At 36.2% G+C, this 21637-nt stretch overlaps 1 long non-coding RNA gene and 1 pseudogene across 3 annotated transcripts in view; one reads left to right on the forward strand and one right to left on the reverse strand.

The window, feature by feature from the left end:
• Positions 1 to 1778: 1778 nt before the first annotated feature.
• LOC132160201 (transmembrane protein 161A-like) lies at positions 1779 to 8499 on the reverse strand (annotated as a pseudogene).
• Positions 8500 to 10874: 2375 nt separating this feature from the next.
• The window catches only part of LOC132159837 (uncharacterized), a 46577-nt gene continuing 35814 nt past the window's right edge, over positions 10875 to 21637 (forward strand). The window contains exons 1-2 of one of the 3 annotated variants that reach the window (XR_009437907.1): positions 10875 to 11112; positions 16352 to 16389. This is a non-coding gene — a long non-coding RNA (uncharacterized LOC132159837). Of the gene's footprint in view, positions 11113 to 14266; positions 14713 to 16351; positions 16390 to 19943; positions 20215 to 21637 lie in introns of those variants that run through there. The other 2 variants (XR_009437905.1, XR_009437906.1) reach the window with 2 other exon arrangements.

Genomic DNA, 21637 nt, shown 5'->3' on the forward strand with positions numbered 1-21637 from the left:
GGCTACAATTCGTTGACAACTTGATACTGGATACTGTACTTTGCATATTTGGCAATTTCGTGGTATGTATTGAAGTATCATGGTACAGGTTAGATTATACTTGTACCTAATAACATAAATGAAAACGAAGTGGTAAGAGTCGGCGTTTTGAGCGTTCATAAACACTTCAATTTTCACAAATAATACGTTTTCCATAGTTTCACCCAATGAAAGACAGTTGGAAAACGTATATTTTAAAGGTAAACGTATTTTGACACAACTAAGGTAAAACTGTTGAAAACGGTCTGGAAAGATATATTTTAGTGTTTAATTGACTTAGCGAAGTCAAAGTAACATTTTAAATGGACTTTTAAGGTATGTTTACCCTTGCTTTCAAATTAAACATGGCGGGAAGCCGTTTAAAAATCATCATTAGCGCCATTTTAAACGGCTTTTTAGCTTAATAGTTTGACATACAATAAATGAACATCATCTCCATAGCTCAGTAAAGTCGACAGTTTGTGTGTTATTATCAGATATTCTAGCAGATCTTGTTTCTGTCAGATCTCTCCTGTTACACTACTGATTATAATCATCATACAATAATACAAACACTGCAGCTATGTCTGCACACAATTTTATATTCAAATCCCATTTCTCACACACCCATCCACACCATCTTGAACCCCTTGAGCTATTAAAAAGCAGAAAATTGGCTGGAATTAGCCATCTCTCCAGCTCGTCAGCACAGCCTACCATCCCATGGTTGAAAAGAGGGCTACAGAGGTCACGTCTGGGCAGGTCTCGGGGGAGGGCGATGGGGCGAGTCTGTGGGGCACGTCTGAATGGTCCTCAGTCCAGTCCCTATAGCAACAGTCGGTCTCAGACAGGGCCTCCTGACAGATGCACATAATTAATGTGATTATATAGATATGTCAACCCCGTCACCCTCCACTTCATTAAGCCAGACACAGCCTCCAGACGTGTCATCAACCAGCCCGACTTGGGGGAAAAAATCTGTCTGAGTTATTTGGTGATGAGACATTATTTGGACAGCAACGGTCTGGTGGCGAGACATATAGATACAATATATACAGGATATATTGGATATAGATACAAATGCACCAGGCGATTAATGAATATATACCTTCAATGCATCAAATATCCCCCTCAATAACAATATACATTAGCATTGAAGGAAATTACAATCTAAAAATTGTTTATACGGGACATGTGCACACACACAACCAAGTTCAGTTAAATTTTTTTAGATGTAGCTAACATAAAATAATTTAAAGAAGAAATATCTTTCCAGAGGTCTGAAATAAGAGCATAAATATGAATGTTATTGTTTATTTTGTCCACAAACCAGTCATATTCCTACTTACCAGCTAATAAACTAGTCAGACGCATGACCATCTGACCCTTTGAATGGGACGTTGTGTGTTCTGACTGTGAAAGTCAAATTTTATCAGCCATTAATCATGTCATCTTTCAGACACAACACTAAAAGCTTGAGCAACACGGGTTTTGATGTTAGCAGGAGAAATGTAAATTCGGCATTTATTTGTCATTTTGACATAGTCTGCCTTTTATTCATTAACATATACTGTATGAATACGTAAATTCAATTGAAAATGGAATGTAAAAAGTTAAATTGTTTTGTATTCATATAATTTTGCAAGTCAGTTAAATATCATCATATATATAAATTTTTTTTTTTTTAACTAATTTAATTTTTTTACTATCAGTAATATATATATAAAACAATGGAAAATGGTATCATGAGAAAACAAGTCTTGTGTTTGATTTTTAAATGATAATTTTATTGTTATGGATCAAATGAAAGCTGGTTGACATTAGAAAATGAATAAATGAATCGTTTCAGTGTTAAATTATTAGCTTGTCTTAAGCCTACCATCTCAAATGATATGAATCCTTGATGATTTCCTCTGATCCTATGATTGAAAACAGTAGTTCAATAAAAGGCAAACAAATTGTAAAATTATTAATGAAACATGAGTAAAATGATTAGGCCCGACATCAGCCATATAGCAAACACAGTATTTAAAATACACCATAACATTCTGTTAAAAATTCACCCAAGGCAAAAGTACAAAATGAACTAAAATGTCATTTTTGAACTACCGAGTCCAACTGTTTTTACAGGATTTTGCACTTGACCATATTGTGCTGGTGGAACACTATTTCAGACCACATCCCTGAGTTACCAGGCCCTTACAATTGCATTTCAATGAAATGATCACCACAACTAGGGACACATGTGATGTGCCTGAAAACTTCTGAGGTTTATAAAAAAAAAAAATAATAATAATAATAATGGTGTTTTGATGAGCATCTTCTCTTTGATTGTACCAAACACTCTTTCCACCAGGTACTGGCAAAATACAACGGGTTTAGAGGAGCGTTTGTTCTGAAGAGCCTGCCTTCATCTTGTTGGCGCCTCAGATGTGCAATGACTGTTTGTGTTGAGTTCTTCATTTTGTTGAAGAACTAGATTTAGCAGAAAGAGCTTTATTTCAGGGCACTTTTCAGTTCTGCATCAGATACTGGTGGAAGTAGATGCCTAACAGGCTGCTAATGAGTTGACAGGCCGCAACCCACCACGTGAGAAAGGCGAAGATGCCCCTGAAGAAAATGGGCGTGAGGACCCCACGTAAGGCAGCGAACAGCTCGGTCAGGTGGGCTACGGTGGCCTGGATGTCCTCCTCCATGTCTTCTATATCCTCGTCGTCTTCGAGTCTGGGGGCGGGTGGAGGGGCGGTGGGAAGTATGGGAGCAGGGGTTACACCTGGAGTCTCTGCTCCAAGGCCCCATGAAAAATTACCTGATGGGTACATTGTAATTTTTTAAAATATCTTATTGGTTGTTATTAATATTCTTTTAAATATTTGTTCACTTTTTTTTTCTTTTTTTTTATTAATTAATTTTTATTTTAAAACATTAAATAGCCTTTTAGAAATTATTGCATAATAATAATAATAATAATATATTAAGTAATCATATAAGATTCATTAATTTTAATAATCATTTCAATCATTTACTTTAACTAAATGTTAAATATATTTAGAACAAATATTAAAATATAAAATAAAAAGTAAATTAAAACACATTATGAAATAATTTCATCAATAATTAAAATAATAATGTTTACTAAAAAATAAATTTTGTAGTAAGTGTATATAAATAAATAATTGTACTAGAATTTACACAAACATATTTAACAGTCACCTGATGGGTACATTGTAATTTATTTATTTTTATTTATTTTTGGGGGGACTTTTTGTATTTCTTTCCCACTTTTTTGTATTTTAATACATTTAATATATGTTATCTCATTTTAAAACATGTTACACTTTTTTTATTACTGGAAATGTAAAAAAAAAACTAAGTATACTAATAATAAAAAACAAAGAAATTACAAATTAAACTGATAAATAAAACAAATAATTATTCAAAATAATGAATTTTAATCATTAACAATTAATAATTAACATTTTTGATGTCAATTTACATATAAGCTGTTATTTAATAGTCAGTAAAGGTGTAGTGACCCACCTAAAGATTTGAGTGCTAAAGTTGAGAAAAGCACAAGCAGAATAGGTATAAGATACTGAAGGGTGACCACAGTCAAGTAGCAGAAAACTCGTGTCACCTGCATAAAGGAGTTTAAAAACATTACATCATCGTATTTGTTACATTATTAAAGTAAATTTGTTGTAAACAGTAACACTCTGCATTTTGTGTCCCCACCTTCCTTTGGATGTCAATGGCAGCAATACGCCCCGCCTCTTTCTTCATTTGCTCCACCCACCCACCCACCCACTCTGTGCCAGATTGAGATAGGCCTGCAGGTGATAGCGGGTGAGCAGTAGCCGCAAAACACACAGCACCACGATCGTCCAAAGACGCACCGAGTTAAAGGCAGAACTAGAAAGTCTGGAAAAAGAGAAAGACAATATAAACAATTATTACGATCTAAAATAAATTCTAGAATTATTAACTTTAATAATACAATAGAATTATACAATTTAAATGTGTTATAGCTGCGTGTTTGTATATATAAAAACCAAAAAGCATTCAAATGTGCAAATACATTTTGCAAATATCCAGATAAATTTACTTACAAATCAACTTACAAGGTAACTGAAGTCTTTCCCATGGGGGCGTTTTCTAGGAAGTCTCTAGCAATGGGTTTAACCCACATTACAAGAATAACCAGTGGAGACAGAAAACTCATGTGCAAAAGGACCCTAAAAGGCAAAACAAATTGCTGTGGGCTATCAAATCAAACGTTGTATAATTGCAATATTGTCATTTATGTTCATGTTTAATTCTAATGCAACAAACTTGAGTGTCCTACTGAATGATTGGACGATCTGCGTTCATCTGAACAGCATCTAGGTGAGTTTGGGCCAATCGCAGACCAGGAAATGCGAGGAGAGCTCCAATGAAGGCACAAATGGCAGCCAGCCCCAACTTGACTGTTAGTTTGGTGAAGGGAACGCTGTTAAAAAGTCAAAAATTAGTTTTTTTTTTAGGGGTGCGCGATAAAGGGGGTGCAGCTGTTACTTCACGGAGCCGTTGTTAACTGAGAAGCAGCGCAAATCCACCTTCATTATCAGCGTTTATTTGCACAGCTAGTCAGTTAACAACGGCTCCGTGTAGTAAAAGCTGCTCTATATGAAATCACACACCTGATGGAATTTACCGCTGATTAGAGAACCGGTTTTACTGACGAGATGCGCATTAATTATCGGACGATATTTATTGCGCATTTCTAGTTTTTTTGATGACAAAAATAATACAGGTGCATCCTAATAAATTAGAATGTCGTGGAAAATTTCATTTATTTCAGTAATTCAACTCAAATTGTGAAACTCATGTATTAAAATTCAATGCACACAGACAGAAGTCCACCCTTCCTCCAGACTCTAGAACCTTGGTTTCCAAATTAAATAAAAAAAATTGCTCTCATCTAAAAAGAAGACTTTGGACCAATGGTAACAGTCCAGTTCTTCTTCTCCTTAGCCCAAGAAAGACACCTCTACAGGAGTGCCTTAACAAGAGGAATACGACAACTGTAGCAAAATTCCTTGACACGTCTGTATGCCTTGACCCTAGCCTCAGTCCATTCCATTGTGAAGTTCACTTAAATTCTTGAATCCAGTTTGCTTGACAATCCTCATAAGGCTGCGTTTCTCAGTTGGTTGTGCACCTTTTTCTTCCACACTTTTTCCTTCTACTCAACTTTCTGTTAACATGCTTGGATACAGCACTCTGTGAACCAGCTTCTTTGGCAATGAATGTTTTGGCTTACCTTCCTTGTGAAGGGTGTCAATGATTGTCTTTTGGACAACTGTCAGATCAGCAGTCTTCCCCATGATTGTGTAGCCTAGTGAACCAAACTGAGAGACCATTTTTAAGGATCAGGAACCTTTGCCTGTGTTTTGAGTTGATTAGCTGATTGGCATGTCATATTCTAATTTGTTTAAATATTGAATTGGTGGGTTTTTGTTAAATGTGAGCCAAAATCATCACAATTAAAAGAACCAAAGACTTAAACTACTTCAGTCTGTGTGGACTGAATTTATTTAATACACGAGTTTCAACTTTTGAATTGAAATACTGAAATAAATGAACTTTTCCACAACATTCTAATTTATTGAGATGCACCTGTAATATTGCTTGTCTAATGTTGTCTAACCATTGTTGAATAACTTACGACCACTCATAGCCTTGCTGTTTGGCAAAGACCTCAAAACTGTCAAAAAGACTGTTAAACCCTGCAAAAAAAAAAAAAAAAATGGATAAGGAACAACTTTACATTTGTTAAGCAATTCAAGGTATTAAACATCCAAGCACTGTAGTATAAATGTCCTTTCGCTTTAAGAATACAGGTCAGATAACCACATGCCGGACTCAAGGCCGAACTCCAGGTAGTCTTCTCTCACTACAAGGACCAGCATCGCAATAAGAAGAGATAAGAAGCCAAAAGCCAGACACACAGAGCGCTCGCCACCCTCCTCAGAGCGAAAGTAGTGGCTCATAAGAAGATACAGTGTCCTCCTGAGAACTTAAGTCAAGGACAACAAGACAAGCCTACAAGAACTTACTTACAGGTGCTGGTCATATAATTAGAATATCATCAACAAATTGATTTAATTCACTAATTCCATTCAAAAAGTGAAACTTGCATGTTATATTCATTCATTACACACAGACTGATATATTTCAAATGTTTATTTATTTTAATTTTGATGATTATAACTGACAACTAAGGAAAATCCTAAATTTAGTATCTCAGAAAATTGAAATATTACTTAAGACCAATACAAAGAAAGGCTTTTTAGAAATCTTGGCCAACTGAAAAGTATGAACATGAAAAGTATGAGCATGTACAGGACTCAATACTTATTTGGGGCTCCTTTTGCCTAAATGACTGCAGCAATGCGGCGCGGCATGGAGTCGATCAGTCTGTGGCACTGCTCAGGTGTTATGAGAGCCCAGGTTACTCTGATAGTGGCCTTCAGCTCCTCTGCATTGTTGGGTCTAGCATATCGCATCTTCCTCTTCACAATACCCCATAGATTTTCTATGGGGTTAAGGTCAGAAGATTTTGCGGGTCAATTAAGAACAGGGATCCCATGGTCTTAAACCAGGTACTGGTAGCTTTGGCACTGTGTGCAGGTGCAAAGTCCTGTTGGTAAATTAAATCTGCATCTCCATAAAGTTGGTCAGCAGCAGGAAGCATGAAGGGCTCTAAAACTTACTGGTTTACGGCTGCATTGACCTTGGACCTCAGAAAACACAGTGGACCAACACCAACAGATGACATGGCACCGCAAACCACTGACTGTACAAACTTTACACTGGATCTCAAGCAACGTGGATTGTGTGCCTCTCCTCTCTTCCTCCAGACTCTGGGACCCTAAATTTCCAAAGGAAATGCTAAATTTACTTTCATCAGAGAACATACTGTAACTTTGGACCACTCAGCAGCAGTCCAGTCCTTTTTGTCTAAGAGACGCTTCTGATGCTGTCTGTTGTTCAAGAGTGGCTTGACACAAGGAATGCGACAGCTGAAACCCATGTCTTGCTGTGCGTAGTGGTTTTTGAAGCACTGACTCCAGCTGCAGTCCACTCTTTGTGAATCTCCCCCACATTTTTAATGGGTTTTGTTTCACAATCCTCTCCAGAGTGTGGTTTATCCCTATTGCTTGTGTACACCTTTTTTTCTACCACATCTTTTCCTTCCCTTCGCCTCTCTATTAATGTGCTTGTTGGACACAGAGCTCTGTGAACAGCCAGCCTCTTTTGCAATGACCTTTTTGTCTTGCCCTCCTTGTTCAAGGTGTCAATGGTCGTCTTTTGGACAACTGTCAAGTCAGCAGTCTTCCCCATGTTTGTGTAGCCTACAGAACTAGACTGAGAGACCATTTAAAGGCCAACACAATATTCAAATTTTCTGAGATACTGTATTTGGGATTTTCCTTACTTGTCAGCTATAATCATCAAAATTAAAAGAAATAAACATTTGAAATATATCAGTCTGTGTGTAATGAATGAATATAATATACAAGTTTCACTTTTTGAATAGAATTAGTGAAATAAATCAAATTTTTGATGATATTCGAATTATATGACCAACACCTGTATATACAACACAAAGTTTTAATTCTCTCATTTTTCATTTTAAGGATGAAGGAAGTCACATCTGAATTTCTCAGCCAGCATCAGGTCTGTTAAACCAAATGGTTGCAATGCTGAAGGATACAAGCAGAAGAAAACAGTCAGCACACACCAGATGGAAGCAATATTGACTTCCTTGCTGGCATCCACTATGCTGTAGTAGCCTTCAGTGAAGAGGTAGATCCCTGTGGCATAGACGGCGAAGTCAATCAGCCACTGGTACTCCACAAAGAACCGCAAAACTGTGAGGAGCAGTAAAAAAAAAAAAAAAAACTTTTTTTTTCAAGACCAAACTTATTTACAGCTGATTTTGGTGCAAGAACCCAGACAAAGACTTACCAAGTGCGTCCAAGACATTTACCGGAGCACTCTCCAGGTGAAGATCAATGTCTTTTGGAACTGTGAGTGGCTTGGATTCTCCATGTCCATTTTGTCTCCTAGAAGAAACAAGAGGTCAAACATAAGTTTTCCCCAACAGAAAAGCAACAGTTGCACTGAATCAAGCTCAAACCTGTCTCGCCTGCTGGTTTTAGGAATCTGTTTCCCTGCGAGGGCGCACAACTCGCCTTCAGATGGATGTTTGAACCTGAAAAGGCTGAGAAAACCAATATAGGGTATTAGAAAGACCAATGTTTATTACATTTACACAGACTATCATAAAGTAGTGCGTGCTTACCTTCCGTTACATAAGAGCCAGCGTGCAAAGGAGAGATGTGGTGCCATTCTTTGCATTATGCTGACCGCCAGCAAGCTCACCACCAACTGAACTCCCATAAGCGCCTTAAAACAGAGAAACGTATACAGCATGTCTATTAACACAGAAAATAATTACGATTTATACCTTCTGAGTTTAAAAACAAACAAAATTAGCTTTTACGATTAATGTTCTGGAGAGATTTAAAGTAAAAACTTGTGCTTATTTTTTGTTAAAGCAACAATATTAGCTATTAAATACAAAATATGTTATTTAAACTATAAAACTGTCTTAATCATATTTATATTGGTGGGACTATTGCTAGGCGGATGGACATACGTTGGATCCCCCCGATATTCTTATTTATAAATATGTTGTTTATTTTAACGTTTATCATAGTCATGCCTTTAATTCCCCGTAGAGTTCCATTGTAAAAGCAATACAGTAAACGTGACTTCTGTTGTTTTACAAACTAAAATACGAGTCAAAGTGACGTTTTGTGTCAATAAACAGCATGTCTCGGGAGCTTAACTTGTTTTGAACCCAGAAAATGTCTTTAGTATTTGTACAGTAGCCTACTTCACAATCAAAGTTACTTGACTGTAGGCCTGTGCCAGTCACTCAAGATGAGCACTGGAGGCATGCTGTCAAAGACATGGGGAGGCATGGATAACTTAGTTAGCTAACATGCTACAGCTAACCGCCTATAAAACACTAAAAAGACACTACTGAGGTCCAGAACACAGAATCGGTGCAACCGCAATGCCACAGTGACTTACACAAGTAACGTTAGGACAAAGTACTCTGGATCCAAAATACTACGAACCAGTCTGCAAGCTGTCATTAATGTTAACATGATATCAACTTAGAAGCTAACGTACAAACAACAATCGATCAGTTTGTGTGGTCGTGTAACATAGAAAATTGATATAACGGCAAAATAAGTAACGTTAACTAAACATACTAACCATCTTCGCTTGGTGAATTTAATGAATGAGTTTATGTCCCATGTAGCGGCTCTCGTGGTGATGACACTTAAGTGTTTGAACAGCTGAAGGAGTATTTTGGTGACGTGTACTACGAGGTGAGATTCTATTGGTCGAACTGGCGACGCATCGACAGTGTGATTGGTCCTCGTGGTGAAACTGGGAATGTCGTTAGTTTTTCTCCAAGGACAGAAATAAAACTGTGGGATGGCCAAGACGTGCGACGACAAATGGAGAAGAGTTGTGGCGACACAAACCTGCAAACTCAGGCTTTTCTGAACGTTTTGTAGTAGGCCTGTGCAATAGTTATCAGGTATAACACTCTACAATGTGGATGGTTAGTCTAAATGAATTTCTAATTAATTTAGTAGACTTTAATTTTTTCTTTAGATGTTCATGTATTTTGTGGGATTAGAGAGTTTCCTTCAAATGGGAAAGGTTCTTTTCCACCCAAGCTTTACTTTGGTTTTAACAGCAATGTTTATGGTTTGGTGATTGTACCATTGGCCCATAGTTGATTTTACTGTTAAGCCTACACTTGTGGGACTGAATCCTGCTTTCAGCTGTTTTTGATCCTTCTAATGTTTTTTTTTTTTCTTCTCAAAATGTTACTGCTGTCAAATTGCTATATCCTATTGATCATAACATGCTGTAAAGTGTTTGCATGACAGACAACAAACTTGTTTGTGGGCCAAATTTATTATTATAATAATAATTAAAACACTTCCAGTTTATTCTCTAAATTCCAATGTAAAAAACACAACACAAAATGTTAAAACACAAAGATGAATTAGAATTAAGATACGCTCCAATGACATGTTTTATTGCATGATATGGCATGGCGGGCCAAGTCGATATCATCATGGGCCAACTCCGGCCTTCAGGCCCTGGTTTGGGCATCTCTGTACTAGGTGTATGATGCTTTTAGGATCAGGATTGGTTCTAGGAAACATCCATTAAAAAGGAAAATAATGCACTCAAGCATATTTTTTTCTTAAAAGTTCATTGTGAAATTTAAAATGTTCCTGCTATGATACATTTAAACGTAAACATTCCAATTAGCACCAAAAAGAAAGGTGAAAACCCATCTAGTTCCATCTATCTGGTGCTTAAAGAACCCAGGCAGAAACTCATCAGGGTTTGTTCCCCAAAAGCATTGTTAGCTGTTCGCAAGTTCCATTTAACTCTGTTGGTAATGACCATGGTTGCTTTTGGGGAATGCACCCCTGAAGAAGCTATAATACAACATCAGAACATTCCAAACTCCATTCCACTCTACAGGTAAAATTCTTCTGGATAAGATTGTTCATTGTTGAATATGAGAAGTTTTATTTGTAAGAGTGCACATTAGTTTACATTTTGAATTTCAATCTTTTACAAAAAAGAATATCCATTAAAAAGTAGCCTTGTAGAAGTAGAAGTGTTTTCAGCTGAGCGCCCCCTGTGCAGCGCTGCAGACACACATGGCTTTCACGAGACTTGCATGATAATTGGTCACACGCATTGAGAGAACTGAGATAAGCGCTTGAACTTGACTTCTGAATTGCGTAGCTAAAAGACATGAGTATGCCCCTTGCACTCTTCTTATATGTGCCAATCACTCCTTAAGACTGATGTTCAATGCTCATTTCCATAAAATCCAGTCCGGCTCCAATTAAAGGACTGTGACATTCCCAGACGAGTCTTTTCCCACGAAACAGCCACTGTGGAAACATCCCTCCACAACGACACCAACTTTGGGTATGTATACTCGTGTAAACTCTTTTGAACTTGTGTGGAGTTAGAAGTGTGTTTTTAATTGAGCTTCCTGAGATTCGCTAAGAAATGTTGTCTTGCTTTGATTGGGACAATTCTTAATGTTTGTTCTACAAAAATCCTTATGAATAGGCTACTTAATCTGATTACATTCGAACAACCGGCTAATATATTGAGTCAAAGGCTATTTTTCTTTCTTTCCTACGTTCTTTTAGATATTACGTTAATTGTTTTTATGAAGTTATTTTTTTATTTTTTTGCCTTCAGTTTCTTTTAAGAATCTGTTGATTTCATTCATTGTAAATATAACGAGTGTGCTATTGTGATGGATGTGTCGCATAGTTTTTGCTTGAAATTATCTTCCTTGCTCTGCTTTTTAAAAGAAACTTCCATATTGCAAAAACCTTGTGTGCATATCCAGTATTTTTTGCAAAATTTTCGACTTAGGGGTAACCTATCTAAACTTTATTCATCATGGACTTTTGACAATGATCGCAGTCAATTGGTATTTGTTAAGAAAGGGAAATCATTCAGCCCATAGGTTTTGGCTCAGAATTGGTGTTTGACCTGTGACCTGGGGTCAAACAGAAGCGTGTATAATTTGAGCAAAAGGTCAAGTGCAACCTGTAAGGCATACCTACACAGGGATGCATGGTTTTTAAAACCCTGCCACCGACAAAGCTCTTATGTTGTGTAAAATCTGGCCATTTGAGCAAAATCGCAGATTATATATTTTCATTAGTTGAAATTGAATTGTTGAGTTATTGAAAGCGTTTCAATTCAAGAAAACCTCAATGTTTCAAAACAATTTCGTTCCCACAATATAATAAAAAATATAGACTAATTTATATATAGACTAGGAAGTGCTGGTATTGATTATTGGTGTAGAATCTCAGCCTCATTTTACGATGTTACCATAAATATGTTGTGATAAAATGTTTTATTTTGTACGAAGCATATAATTAATTTAGATATAGGTTTTTTAACCTCAAATTGAATGTTGCGATATGTTGTCCACAACACTTAATTTATGTCTGTTCACACATTTTAGAGCTAATAGCCTATAGCATACACACTTAAAAAAAAAAAAAAAAAAAGGTAAAATTTTGGGTCCCCAAAGAAGCTTTCAGTGAACAGTTCTTAAAAGAAAAGTTTTTGAAAAACATTTTAATAATCTAAAGAACCGTTTTCCACTGTAAATGAACCTTGCGTGGAATGAAAAGATTGTTTGTGGAACCATTGATGGCATTAAAAACCTTTATTTTTAAGAGTATGCTATTTTACGATCACGGTCAACTAAATTTCCGTTTCTTTCAGCTGAAATGTATTTTGCTATTAGGTTTAATGAGTATTATTGTTGCTCAGTTACAGACATTTTATATATTGTACTGTAGCCTACTTTCGATTACGGTAGGCTAGTTGTCATAACGTCAAGTTAAAAAAAGTAAGGTGCATTTAAGAACAAAACATGAAAAAATATTTAAAAATATTTTTATTTATTTTATTTTTTAAATGGCAATGCGTTTGCTTTACTTGTTTTAGCCTTTTACCTTTTAAAATAGACTATCTTTATCTTAATATTTAAAGTCTTGTATCTTATTTTCCTTTATTGTTATTGCAAAATGTGATCCCACAGCACAATATTAGCTTTTTACATTAATTTAAATATTAGCCTGAAGAATTACAAGATACCATCATTATACGCGATGATCTATCTTGTCTTGTTTCTGAGTTTTGCTTAGGCGCCAGAATTTTGTTTGTAAACGGCTATGAAATAAAAAAGTGTGTTCTAAATTAATCTAAATGATGACGTTGTACAGTTTGGCGCGTTGCCAATAGGCTTAATTGTAATTTGAATCAGATTCGAAATCCTGCTACGAAAACGGTGAAGTTGTGCTGGTTCGTTAATTCTTTTTCAAATTATAAATTGTAATAGGTCTAAGTGTTTGCTGTACATGGACGCAGAGATATCTTAAAGATATTTCAGAAATCTGCTTTAGCCTATTTTTTTCAGCTCATAACAATTGTTTTAAATGACTTAAAAACAATTTATAATATAATATGATAGTTTTGAGACGGTTATGCTTTACACAAATTGTCTCGCGACATGTAAACATGCATTATTGACGGTCCTACAACGGAAAGCTCCGTCTTTTCATGATGATCATCTTATGTCCATGTTGCAGTGTCATACCGATGGGTGCCGCTGTTTTCTAGTTGTTTTTTAGCGCCGACTTGTTAATAATAGGCAGATATGGCATGGAAAGAAATTTGAATGGAACCACAGTTTTTCTTTCCTCTGGCATGGAGATTAAATCAACTCAAAATAACAGTGTTGCGTTGTATTTTGTAAACAGTTTAGTTTTCTTTTTTTATTTCATTGTTTCTGTTTGAGTGGTATCTCTTTGATTTGACCATGTAAAAATATGCCTATATTTATCCAAACTATAAAATAGTTAATCATGTCTCTGTTTTTTTTGTTGTAACACATTCTAAGCTTTTAAATAGATTTTCGGTAGAAGCCACAGGCCATAATAAAGTGTTATTATTTGCTTTTTGTTCTTCAGTGTTTATCTTTCCATTTTTGATTATATAAAACTCATAAAAGAATAGAAAGACCTGTCATAAAAACAGGTTTAGGTCAAACTGAGTGATATTATTCAATGACTTCTCATGTCGACTTTTTAAAAAATAGCATAGGCCTACTAATTTCCAGTTAGTTAGGAGCTGTTAGCTACTGTCAACTAAAAGGCGAACATAAGATGCTTAAAATAGCACACTAAAGTTCTCGTGGTATGTTTGAAGTGCTAAAGATATAGGCCTAAGATACTTGTGTTTAGTCGACTCTGGAAAGGTTCGCTAGGTTACTGTTGCTATGGTTCTATGGGTTTTCACGCAATGCCATTTCTTTTTGTAAGTGTTTTTTGCGAATTCTGTTGGCCTGCGCTGCATGTGCTGTCAGCACTGTAATGTATCATGTGCACCTGCAACCTCTGTGATGCTTTTAACAATTAGCCTATAGAGGTGCAATAGTATCTTGTTGCGTGCAAGTTTCGTAATACGTCTCTACCTAAAATCTGATTAGCCTATGTGGATAAATTGTTTATTTCTTCGCGGATAGAACGAAACCGACGAGCTTTCTTCTTAGTCTTCCCATATGCCAATTCAAACAGCGAAAGAATTCAGATGGGCGTAACTCTAAATGGATCATGCACACAGACTTTGGAACAATAACTCATCAATTCACGACGAGGCGCCGTTTAAGCGCGAGCTGCTTGGGTTTCTGCACATGTCCACGCATGGGGACCAATAACAGATTCGATCATAGTAGTCCTCGGAGTTAGTAGCACTGGATACTTGGCAGGAATCTGGAGAACAAGTTGTGCACTTGAGCGTCAAAAGCCAATGGCTGTTTGTAACTAATTGACATCGGTACTTTTCGTGACGTAGATGCGAGTTAACGCGATTCTCGGGAATAGTTCGTGGTTTGAACATATGCATTGCTGCAAAGACCTCTGCCTTTACAAGTGTTTGACATTTGCTTGTGGATTAGATACTATGGTGTTATGGGTCACCTCAAGTTTGGTAAGTGAATACTTTATTGTACTGACACATTAATAGTGACCAGGGGGAAATACAGACTACGTTTTGTAATAATGTAAACATTCTACAGTAAAACATGTTTCTTGCTTTATAAGTTATTTAGCCTAGATATATAGGCCTACCGTGAAAATGTATATTTAAAATAATTATAAAACACATTAAAGTTGTTTTTTCCACGTTGTTGTGTTGCATTTTGTTTGGCTAATGCTTATTGCATCTTTACCGTCAAGTGTGTTAGCTACTCTGATTGTTTAGCTAATATTGTGCTCTGTTTGGGTTTTCATTGCTAAATTTGAATCATCTGTCCTTCCACGGTTTTACCTGAGTTGTTATGTATAAACAATAAGGTTTTAGTAGCCTGCCTTAACGTATAGCCTACTACCGTTATATAATTTAACAAGTTTGAAACTGTAAAATATAGGCTACAGTTAACACACAAACAAACAAAAAAACATTTAAACAGTAAATTAAAGTTAAGGCAGTTACAAATGCCAGTAAATTGATAAAACAATCCATAGTGTGGTTTTGCTGAAATAGCTAAAACAAGTTTGTGGTCTAAATAAATGTGTGCAGATTTCGCATTTAACAGTCTCATTCTCACGCTTTTTTTTTAAGACAAGAAAGTTTCCATTCGTCATAGTTAATGTGGCGTATTTTAACTAAATCATCTTTTGAGCGTTGTATGAAGTGATCATTAGGCGAGTCCGGGGAGCAAACAGTTGTGCGATTGTTAGAGGAGCCTGGGAAAATTTTCTGGGGTCCGGGAGGTGGTGTGTATTGACGCCAGACCCTCTTGTTAAGGGGACTCCTGTGCTCCCAGACGTTATTGTTATGATAACGAGCAGCCCGCACGTTGTTGAACTTGATGTTGACTTCTTTCCTTGGGACAGAATTTTTTTTCGGTCACTTGTTTGTGGGAAAATCTTCTCCGGAGCTACTGTGTGAAATTAATTAATCAGGCCTTTGGAGCGGCCAACAATAGAGACCAAGGGATCCCTGGAACCCCACAAAAGGCCCCAAACCTTTTTTTTTCTTTCTAAACTGTATTCTACCCAACTACAACAGACTGAAAGAATATAGTTATATTTTAAGAGTTTTTTTCCCCAGTTGTAGCTTACACGTTATTACTAAGTCTGATATTATTATTATTGTTATGTGTTTATATTTTTAAAAAGTATAGCTTGCCTGCAAAAAAAAGTGCTGCTTGGTCAGGCTTTTGGATTTAAAATGGAGCTGTAGTGTGTATTTCTCTCTCTCTCTCTCTGTGTGTGTGTGTGTGTGTGAGAGAGAGAGAGAGAGAGAGAGAGAGAGAGAGAGAGAGAGAGAGAGAGAAAAGCACGTGGTTGTACTTTTCACACACTGCTTTGTAAAGTGCATAGTGTAATATATGCTCTAGACTATAGCATAACATTTGACTTCATATTTTCAGTGTCGTTATGACGCAAAATCAATTAAATAGCTTTATACTCTTGTTGAATTTTAATTTTTACAGGTACATTAGTTAATTAATAATAGATCCAAAAAAAAAAATCTAACGTGAAAAAAATGTAAACAAATGAACTGGAGAAGAACTCCAACATTGGTTGCTTGTTGATTCTCATTATAACTTCTGTTTCTCCAGGCACTCAGAGATGAAAGGTCATCATTGTCCACTGAGAGGTAAGAATTAAAACGATTTGACAGATAAAATAGTTCAAATTAAATGAATAAAATGAGTTATGAATGTTTAAAATTCGTTTTAGTTTTGTGAGTAAAGAGAATTAAATGTAATTTAAATTTTGGGTTGTATTAGTGTTTAGCGGTAGAACTTAACGCTTAACCATGCAAAATGAACTTAATTTTAAAATAAATAAATGTGTAATATACACACTTCCAGCCACGTTTTTAGCAAATACATTCTTTAAATATATAAATATACCGTTTATAATATATAGGACCGATTTTTTATCTTTGAAGATACCAACAGCAATTCGCCCATGTATAAATGATTAAAATTGTGTCTTTAAGTATTTTTTTACGAAATGTTTCATTTTATATACATATATTTAGATTATCTTGATGTTTGCAAGATAGCTCAAATTTGCATTAATCTACTGTTACTAGTCTACCTATTTATGAAGTCCTGTAATGGAGCGAATATGAGTTTTTTGTTGTTGTTGATGTTGTTGTTTTTAAAAATAATAAATAAATGAATAAAAAAGAATCAACTGTGGGGGGGGAATTATAGCCTATATGTCAAACTCATACTTCAACAAGGTGACTGTGAAAGATGAGGAACTCCAGCAGTCTTTTCTATAATCTGAACTTCAGCACCAAGGACAGATCCCTTCTACCTTTTGGCTTCAGACTGAGCTTTTGTGCGTGTCAAACTGCAAATCGTATTGCAAAATTCACCTCTTAGTAGTGTTATTCCCATTATTGTACATTAGACCTATAAATTATTTATTGTTATTACAACGCTTTAAGTTACTGTGGAATTAGTGTTGCTTAAATATGCTATATAAAAGAACAGAAGATTATTTGTAGAAGAGGTGCGATGTATTGCTAAAAACTGCATTGTTTGTATTATACAGGCCTGTATGCAGGGGTTACAGTCTATTTTTGAGCATGGTGGGAAGCGCATATCTGAAACAGGACATGACGCAAAGAGCGGGAGTGTCTAAATCACGTGGAGGTGTGTGTGTGTGTGTGTGTCTGGGGGCGGGTTTTGAGAGAAGACAGAGAGACTCTCACAGTGGTATTTGCATGGGTGTATCTTGTATGTCGTTGTAAATTTAGGGTGCTTAATGTTAGAATAAGCGATAACAAACAGCTGACAAAATGTGTTATTTTTTGTAATAAGGCCTATTGGTTGCAAAAAATAATAGGCAAGCTTTATTTACATAAAACTGGACACTGAGGTCTTTACACTACATTCCGTGAGTTTAAATACAATAATTAGAATTAAACCTTTGAAAGCAAACGGGTAGTTATAGAGTTTGACTATGAAGTGTGAGTGCAAGCTCTTTGTTTGTTACATCGTAACTGCACAAATGCAACAACCTAAAACAAAACTGAAAAACTTTTTAGCCTAAAATCATTAATACAGCTATGTACTTGAAGTTGCATAACTTTCCACCCTCGCGAGAAGTAAAGTACTAGTCCATGAACTGAAGATGTTTGAGAATCATCTTGGGGAAAGAAAAAAAAACATATTCCAACATATTGGAAGCGTTTCGTTAAACGCTTATTTCATAACTACATGCTGAAAACATTTATACCATTGACATATTTAATATCATATTTAAACTGAGGCATTCCTCCGATGCGTTGCACTGTCCTTTCCTAGAGTTTAACAGTAAATAAACAAATACATAAATCAGTCATTCCAAGATGATTTTCTTAGATCCGAGACTTTTTGCCTCAGAAGCGAAGTTGCGTGTAGGTTAAGTAGTGCATTATTGCTCAAATAGTGTCGTTAAACCAGTGAATACTAACTGTCATTAACTTGTGGATTTCTGTAGCAAGCTAATGATCATTTATTATTGAGATTTTCTATTTTTTTTTTGGTCAGTGCTCTCTTTCTTTTTTTTCTTTTTTTTTTTACATTTAGGTCAAGCGCTTGTGTAAGGCTGCATTATGTATAGATATAGAACTCTGTAGCTTTTAAAACAAACGACACTTGTTTTTCTTGATTTCCTTTGATTTAAAACACAGACTCGAGTTTTTACAGCAGCCGAAATATCACATTTATTGCTTTACTCGGCAGTGTTTCTTTAGTGCACGCGAAATATATCTCGCTTTCCTCTTGCTAAATGGAACAGTCTATTTCGTTTTATATGGAGCCACCGGGAGATCCCATTTTCAGATGAACCGGGGAATATATTTTAATGGGAAATAAGGTGTGTGTGTGTGTGTGTGTGTGTCTGAGATGGAGAGATAAACAGGAAAAGAGGGAGGGAGGGAGAGATAGAGGCTCCATCTGCTTGTCTGCATTCATACATATTTTTAAATGTTTATTTTATGTATTTATTATATATTTTATATATTATTATATACAAATGTATTTATTTAGAATATATGCATTAGATATTCGCGCCCATTTCTTCAATTTATGGCTCTGTCAAATTGTGTAAATATGCATTAAAAGGTTTAAATATACAGGTCTTTCTCATCTTATCCTCGTCTTGATCCTGTAATAAAATCCTATAATAAAATGTATTTATCGGGAAAATGTAAATAGCCGTTCTGCTCGCATGCCCCATTATGTAGCTATACGAGTTTCACAGTTTTTAACGTTTGCAATCAACACCAGTAAAGGTTTTATTCGACCACAACTGCAGAATCTCTACTGTGCACCTCATAAAGAATGCAGTGTGATATTCCGCGCCACAAGAAACACAAACTGGATTTAAACATTTCTTCTTTTGTATTAGGCCTACATTGCGTTTATCAGTTATTCAAATGGCAAACAAAGCAACCAATCGGCGTTAGGGTCATTTATAAATAATTATTCATTAAATATAAATAATTGTCTGTGTGTGTGTTTATCAGAGTTATTCCGTTTGACCAGAGCAAAAAAGAGCCTTTTCATAAAAACGTCAAAATAGATAATATTTTTAAGACTTTTCTCCTGACTCACAGTCGTTCATCTGTGTTTTACGATTTTATTTTCAGATGACAACAAAATGACTTCCTGATTGTTGGTTGGGCTTCACCACGCGGACTTGGATTTGGCGGTCAAACTATTTTCAAAACGTAGCTACTCTTCTACAACAAATCGGCCTCTATTGAGATGTATTTTTAAAATATACTTCGAATATCTTATTTCGAGATACAACAAACATTTCTTCAATAACATAAGTCTCTTAGTGAGACAGTCTTGAAATAGTTGCACCACCTAGACATTTTGACTAATGACCTTTTAGGCACTAAGCCCTACAAAATCAGAATGACTCTTAATTTTGAAATGGAAAATGTTCATCATAGAACACGGGTGCTGAATGGTATTATTGGTCTGAATTGTATTTTGAATAAGTTGCAGGTAAAGGAGATTATATTTAGGCTAAGCATCAGTCTTTCGGATGCTGAGAGCACTGCTCGGTCACGGCCGCGTCCCATGGGTGTCTCAGCCCTGTTCAGCCATGTGTATCAATAAGCATTAATGGTTAATGCTGGTGACATCACAGTTGTGTTGGCGGTGTGACCCCCGTGGCCCTCCCCAGAGGAGCCCCTCAGTTCAATCTCCTCCCGTTCAGTGCTGCTGCCGGAGCCTTGCGCTTCCTCGTGCTTGGCTTTTCAGCTCTAAGATTTCACGATAAAGATTTTATTTCCATCTTAACGGCTTTACTTTAGCAAATAAATCGCGGAGGCATCGAAAAGACGCATGTAAGCCCCGTAAACCTTGAGATTAACTTGTTCTCACGCTTTTTTTGTGAGTGCTGTCGTTTGAATGAAATGGATGCTCTGGACGTTTTTGGAAAACGCTGGATGGGAAATGAAATTGTGAGTACATCTTTTTGTGACATTAAACGCACGTTGTTTGAGAGTTAGCTAATGTTTATCTTGTGTATTTCAAGCGTTACTTTCTTTAAACCTGCTTGGCAGGGTTTCCGTTTGTATTTTCACCTATTGGGTATTTATCTCTTATTTATGTATTCTTTAAGTCTAACCAGTCGCCAAATTCTCAATGTGTACAGACTTAATTAAGCTGATTGAGATGATATACTAGAGCTCGCAATACAGCCTTAAAAATAAAAGTTCCTCTAAAAGATCCAAAAGACTATTTTAGTCCTGTTGTCATTACGAGAACCTTTCTAAGTTTTTAACATTTTATTCGCACATTCTTTAGAAAACATCAGTGTTGTGGTGCTTTAAAGAACCCATAACCCATTGTTTTTTTTCTCCCGGGTTGATTGATAAGGGTTTTTAGCTGAACATAAGAGTCATTAAATAACCTTGTAGCTATTTTTAGGCAATTCAGCTTTATTTGTTTGCTTCATTTGAGGTAGTTGCAATTCCAGAAGCGGTTGTACACCGTTTTAATTCATATCTATTCACATGGGCTAGGACAGGTTGAATTGTAAAGTATTTCAGAACACCTTTCAATATTTCAATTTATGAGGTGAGCCATTTACGGCTGGGTCTATATATACCTAATTTAGGCCTGTTAACGACAGCTTAAATCTCATATGCATCCAGCAGGACATGTATAGCCTCTAATAACTACATGCAGGCTAATTGTGCCGTAGAATAGCCAAACAATAATTTACAAGGTGGTTTTTCAGTATTATTTGAAATAAAACAGGACGTGTGCTATTTTAAACGAGTGTTTTACAGCGTGCCAATGGTAAATGTACACGCGTGGACGTATCGAACCGTTATTGTGTTGCTAAGCCTAATTCAAAGGAGTTATCCCATGACGAATGGATGTTTTTTTAGATGTTTGGATTTTTTGAAACATTCTCAGCTCCGACATCGCTAGGCCAGCTGGATAATAAAAACATGCGTTTCACACACATTGCAAATCATCGCCATGTACTGGATGTCCAAATGCATGCGTTGCGCAATAGCCCTTAGACTATTAAATGCACATAATATGAGAGTATTTAGCCCACGTGTATGTGCGTGCGCGCGCTGAAAGAGTGAGTGAGAATGTAACGGAGCTGCTCACACGGCAGTGAATGCAATAGCTCCATGTGACCACAACAGAAGCTGCATCTGGCGTGCGCGGCGGTCCCTTTAAGACACATGGGTTAGTTTTTCTCTTTGGTTATCTAGCTGTATGAGTTTATGTGATATCATAAAGCTAGAGAACCGAAAGTATAAACTAATTCCAAAGACTTCGGAGCGCTTTGAATGGGAACGAGGCTGGAAAGCCGGAGGGATGTGGATGGTCGGGGTATGAGGGAGACGGCGATGTCCGCTA

Source organism: Carassius carassius, chromosome 16 (assembly GCF_963082965.1).
Source record: "Carassius carassius chromosome 16, fCarCar2.1, whole genome shotgun sequence".
In the NCBI taxonomy this organism is placed as follows: Eukaryota; Metazoa; Chordata; class Actinopteri; order Cypriniformes; family Cyprinidae; genus Carassius; species Carassius carassius.